The following is a 6,726-nucleotide window of genomic DNA, read 5'->3' as shown; positions in this document are numbered from 1 at the left end:
TTCAATTACGTAAAATAATCAACCAAAGAGTTGATACTTTTGTAATTAACACAAAAGCACTATGATTGAATAAAATTAAAATGTATTTAATGTTTAATATTGTTGAACATTGGTTCAAACCTTTATGTATTACATGTTACACTTATATAATATTGTTTCATACACAACTGTTTCATACACAACTGTTTGATTTAGAGAACATAAAAGTATCGGGTTATTGATGACATATCTGCTTGATGCAAATAACACATATACTCATTAATATTATTGTGAATGTATATGTAATATGTGTGTTTGTATAGATAAAAATATTAGTAATTACATATATATTAAAAATGTATCATTTTCATATATAATTAATATTAATTTATTTCTATTTCCGCTGAATAAATAAATAAATGTGTGTGTGTGTGTGTGTGTGTGTGTGTGTGTTATATTAATAAAATGTTTCAATCGCGTAAATTGAAAATTTTTTGATTCAACGGCAGTACTATTGAAACAAATACACGTCGATGATTCAAGTATTATTAATTTCAATGATATTGTTCTTGAATTAAGAAAATTTACGACATGATTTAAACATTTTTATTGATACAATAACATTTTTTGGCGTGTGATTCAATACCCGAGAAAAAATGTTTCATATTCAAAAACATATATAAATATATATAAAATATGCACTGAAAAAAAAATGTAATATATTCAATAAGATATGTTATTGCGGGCTGCCAATTATAGATATACTCAATACAATAATATATGCTATTGCAGTATCAACATTGTACTTGCATTAATAGCAAATATTATTGTATTGAGTATTTTATGTAGTTGGCAGCCCGCAATCACATATGTTATTGGCTATATTACATTTTTTTCTGTGTGTCCATATATGTTTATATTAGTCTCTTTTCTTTTGTAAAATTTCTGTTTGATATAAAAAAATATTCATTTTGACAGAAACTAATTTAAAATATAAGTTTCGCATTGCTTCTTTTAAAAAAGTTAAGTATGAAAAATTGTTCATGTATAATCACAGAAAAAAATGTAATATAGCCAATAATATATGTGATTGCGGGCTGCCAACTACATAAAATAATCAATAAAATAATATTTGCTATTAATGCAAGTACAATTTTGATACTGCAATAGCATATATTATTGTATTGAGCATATCTGTAATTGGCAGCCCGTAACTACATATCTTATTAGATTAAAACGCTAAGTATAAAATTAATTAAAATTAATTATTTTTTTTAATACATTAGAACACAACATTGCGCGCGCCGTTTAGCCTTTTTATATTAATCAGATCTTCAAATTTACTTAATTTCTCTCTCTCTCTCTCTCTCTCTCTCTCTCTCTCTCTCTCTTTTCTTTTATCTATCACCTATCACTTAATTCTTGCAATTCTATCTATTAAAATACACAAACTTCTTTATCTCTCACGCTCTCTCACTCAATTTATTTTTATTATCAACCACAACATTAAAAACATTAACAACGTTGAAATACTTCTGCAATACGTCTAATTCTTTGTCTTGGAATTTTAATAAATTAATTTTTAAAACTTTTACTTTAATAAATTAATTTTAAAAAATTTTTATAAGAGAATATAAAATTTCTTTTTAGAAATATTAATATATTAATAAATTAATTTTAGAAAATTTTTATAATAACAGAATTTAAAATGTCTTTAGAAATATTAATAAAGTAATTTATTTTTGTTATCAATCACAACATTAAAAACATTAATATCTATTCCAACATCAGCATCTTTAATATCATTATCATTATAATTATTTTTGTTATTAACCACAACATAAAAAACATTAATATCTATTCCATTATCAGCATCTTTAACAACATCAATATCATTATCATCATCATCATCATCATCATAAGAATTAACATGAAATTTAATTTAAAAATTTAGATCATTAATGTCAATATCAACATCAATATTAGAATTTCTATATTTTAATCATCAATAATAAAAGAAATACATATCCCAAACATAAAAACAGACAAATAAATTTAAGTTTACTTTTTATTAATTTATTGAATATATTTATAAATAAAATTTATAAAATAAAATATCCTAATTTTAAATATTAAAATAAAAATATTTTTATTTTAAATTCTTTTTCTTCTTCCACTCTTTTTCTCAATCTAGCTATATATCTATTTAACAATTGTCTTTCCTTCTGTAACAAACAATTAACAATTTTATATAAAATTTAAAATTAAATTATTAATTAAATTATAAATTATATTTTATTTAAATGTTTTTTTTTATTTAATTATTACCTGATATTTGTCCTTATTTCTTCTAGCTAACACTCTGTCTTATACCAAATTTTTCTCTTTATTCATTCTCCCTCTTATTCTCTCTATCTATTTACTTATCTCTTTTGTTTCATACTTTCTCATTTTAAAATTATTATATTTACAAAAAACTAAATATATATTATTTTGAAGTATTATAAAAACAATTTTAGGAAATATTTTAAATTAAATTTTTTAATAAATTAAGAATTATATAATATATTATATATAATGTAAAAAAATAAAAATATTAATAACTACTTAATCAATAAGAATAAGTAATAAAATAATTATTTATTTGCCAGTGATTATAAAAGAAAAAACAATGTAATTATTATGTTTGACCTGACTGGCCTCAAATATATTTAATAAATAGCGCACTATAATTGTGTGCTATTTATTAAATATATTTGAGGCTAGTCAGGTCAAACGTAATAATTATAAAAAATAAGTAATACTAGGATTTAAAAAAGTATGTTTTTATTAAAAAAGTATTGAATACTGTTGCACAGAAAAGATATATTGTATTGAGTTAAATGCAAGAATTATTAACGTATTTGTTTATGAGTTACTGCTATTGAATCAATATAATTTATTTGAATATTATTATATTGATTTTTTTGATAGAACGAATGATAGATTTTTCTATCAAAAATTATATTGATTCAATAACAGTATTTAAAAAACGAATGTTGTAACCTCATTTTAATAACTTGTGCAATAACAATACTTTTAACAAATTTATTTTAATTTATGAATTACTTATTTTTATTCCATGATTAGTATATTAATAGTATTTTAATATAATTAAATAAGTAATGGTTTTAATGACACTAATTAGATTCAAAATTATATTATTTATAACATTTATAAATTATATTATGTACATTACTTAATATAATTATCGATATGTAAATTATTTAATTTTGTTAATATTTTTAATCAAACAAATAATTTATATGATTATTGTTTTGTTTATATAGCGCAAGCAATTAATATAAGTTTATTAGAATGTCTCACACATCGTTTAATTAAGGAACTAATTCCTAATATTGGGTTGAGGATGCGTTTTACTATGAAATGGACAGAACATTTTAAGAAAGATGATGTAACTTTTTATCTTTATATTTTTTATACAAGACAGGATATTATACTACACAGAAAAAAAAGTAATATAGCCAATAACATGTAATTGCGGGCTGTTAACTACATAAAATACTCAATATTTGTTGTTAATGCAAGTACAATATTGATACAGCAATAGCATATATTGTTGTATTGAGTTTATCTGTAGTTGACAGCTCGCAATTACAAATCTTATTGGATATATTACTTTTTTTTACCGGGAGAAATCGGGAAAACCTAAAATTTATGGGGAATTAATTTTTTTATAGAATCAAAATCAAAATACATCCGATACGAGTAGCTGCGAATCCTCTTGCGAATCAGAAGAAACACCTCTAAAGAAAAAGAAATTAATTGTTGGGACACAAACATATAAAAGGCTTCAGCGTCCTACTGTCCGTGAAATATTGAAAGAAAACGCACAAGGTGCTTTAATACTACGAAATTATGCAAAAAATAAAATACTGACAAAGTATTGCCGGCACATGCTTGTTGAATTGATCATTTCAAATATTATAAATACTGTTAAAGGGTAGGTCAAACATTTTATTTTATTATATAAGCATAAAATAAAAAATTTTAATTAATTAAATAATTTAATTTTTTTTAATAGTACAATTAATAAACACGATTTTTTGCAACTTGCGCAAGAGATGGTTGAAATATTTCCATCGGAGGATATAAATTTATATTATATTGCTCCAGTTTCTAAAAAAGATTTGTTACATAGAAAATCAGTGTCTGTACGAAGCAAACTTGTAGAAAAATGTCGAAACAAGTTGCAACAAAATAAACGTATATTAATATCAGATGTAACAAGCACAGATGTAGAAAGTGAAATATCTTCTGGTAATTACTTTAATGTTTTTTACATATTGAGTATAATATTAATATACTTTATTTTGCAAATTATTTCATGTTTAATTTCGTTTTTAGTTTCTACAGAAGTATTGGATGCAAGCGTAAAATGGTTAGAAACAAATAGAGAACCATGGGAAATGGTCGAAAATCATTGGAAAGCTACTGCAACTATTCGTTTAAAAGACGCTGAAAACAATCGAAATAAGTTAATTTCAGATATCTTTGAAAAATGGCCGATTTTAATACACCCTATGGGCTGGTTATTAATTGTTCACGATTTTCAATATTTATAATATTGTACAACCGAAAACGGCATTAGTCAGTGGCCACAATTCTTTTCAAATGTAGCAAAAATTTGTCCTCTTGAAAAAAAGAAAATTTTTCGCGCACGTGAATTATTTCAAATAATAGAAAGTGATAACAGTGATGGTATGTTTGTATATTGAATGTAATTATTTTTATGGCGTTACATAATTGTATTTGTAAGTCTAATTTTATTTTATTTTTGTTAATAGAGTCTAAAGCTATTGCACAATTATGCGCATTACCGTATATGATTCCTCCCAAAGGAAGAATAAGAACGAAAGAAGGTCATTGGAAACCCTCAATGATAGAATGTGAAGAAAGTCTTGTGATACATGCAAAGGTATGGTTTAAAAATTAACTATTAAATATATTTTTATAAAATTACTTTTATAAATGATATACTTTTATAAAACGAAATTTATTTAATATTTAAAGTGAAAGTGCATTTTGATATATACATAAAAAAATGTAATATAGCCAATAACATATGTGATTGCGGGCTGCCAACTACATAAAATACTCAACACAATAATATTTGCTATTAATGCAAGTACAATGTTAATACTGCAATAGCATATATTATTGTATTGAGTATATCTGTAATTGGCAGCCCGCAATAACATATCTTACTGAATATATTACTTTTTTTTAAGTGGACTTTTGATAGTACTTTATATGAATTTTAAGTACTACAAAATATATATCAAAGCACTTTAACGTTTATCTGAAAAAAATGTTTTTTTAAAAACTTTTTAAAATATAATTATAATTATAGACTGCTGGAGATATAACCGAGATTCGAGAACAACGGATCGATGCTATGTATCAAAAAGGATTGACGGTTCAACCCTATATAATTGTCGTAGGACCAACCCTGGCTGAAATAACATCATTTTTTGTATCCGTTGACAAAGTCTTATATAATATGACATCGGCCTTTAAGGCAATTGATACGTGCTTCAAGATATTTCATGTATTAAATATTGAATATCCAACAGCAAGTAATCACATTTGGCTACTAATTCAACGTGAGTTGTATAAATTTACTACAAAATATGATAGAAATTCTTCATTCATTTTAGAAGTAATAAATGCAATGAAAAAGAATGAAGCATAAAAAATAAGTATAAGTTTAATATTTAGCGATAAGTTGTTTAAAATACTCATTGACGTGTGTATAATTTTAAGTGTTTATAATTTTAAGGAAATTTTTTATGATGTATTGTTGCCCGTTTTGCTTTGAATCGTATGAATGCATTACAAGTTTAAAAACTCATTGTAAAGTTAAACATACAAAAACACATTCTATTTTTCGATGCCGACAGAAATTGTCAACAGGAAGAACACAATTATCTTCAATAACGTGTTCTCGTTCCTTTACCGACATTTATAGTTTTTTAAAACATTTATCCAAAACTCATTCGATAAACAGTAATACTGCATGCGGAAATAGTTTAAAAAACAGTATGGAAAATAATATATATCATCGTAATAATACGGAAGAAATAACAATTAATTCCTCACAATCTAATAGTATGAAAGAAATAACAATAGATTCTTCACAATTAATGCCATCTGTTTCTCATGTCACTAATAACAGCGATACTTCTGTTAATATCTCGGTTACAGAATTTGCAGAGAAGATTGCACAAAGTTCAACCTTATTTGTTGCAAATTTATACTCTCGACCATCACTACCGCGTGTATTGTGTCAGGAAATAATCGAATTAATAAAAAATCAATTAAATTGCGTTCAAATACTACAAGAAAAATACAAATCTATTGATCCGAATCCTCATCAAGATTTAATTGCTATGTTTAATATTTTACATAATAAATTTGAAAACTATTCTTCCGAATATTAAACAATGTCATATTTTAAATCATTACATTCTTTAATAGAACCGCAAGAAATATGTATTGACGCATTTATTGACACCAGTATTAAAACTAGTAACAAACAACTGCTCGTAAGAAATAGAAAAATATGTATTGTACCACTTGAAGAAATGTTGAAGACATTTCTCGAATTGCCAAATGTATATAATAGTATAATAACAAACATTCAAGAAAATGAGCAAAACGTAATTAAGAATATATTTCAAAGTG

The 6,726-nt window shown here is 24.1% G+C and overlaps 1 long non-coding RNA gene across 1 annotated transcript; it reads left to right on the top strand.

Moving 5' to 3' along the window:
* Window positions 1-4,307: 4,307 nt before the first annotated feature.
* On the top strand, window positions 4,308-6,726 carry LOC118646271. Its single transcript, XR_004963812.1, has 3 exons — window positions 4,308-4,740; window positions 4,827-4,957; window positions 5,393-6,726. It is a non-coding gene; the product is annotated as an uncharacterized LOC118646271 (long non-coding RNA).

The sequence above is a fragment of the Monomorium pharaonis genome, chromosome 1 (assembly GCF_013373865.1).
Source record: "Monomorium pharaonis isolate MP-MQ-018 chromosome 1, ASM1337386v2, whole genome shotgun sequence".
Lineage (NCBI taxonomy): Eukaryota > Metazoa > Arthropoda > Insecta > Hymenoptera > Formicidae > Monomorium > Monomorium pharaonis.
The sequence above is the reverse complement of the archived record's forward strand: the minus strand, read 5'-3'. Positions and strand labels throughout refer to the sequence as shown.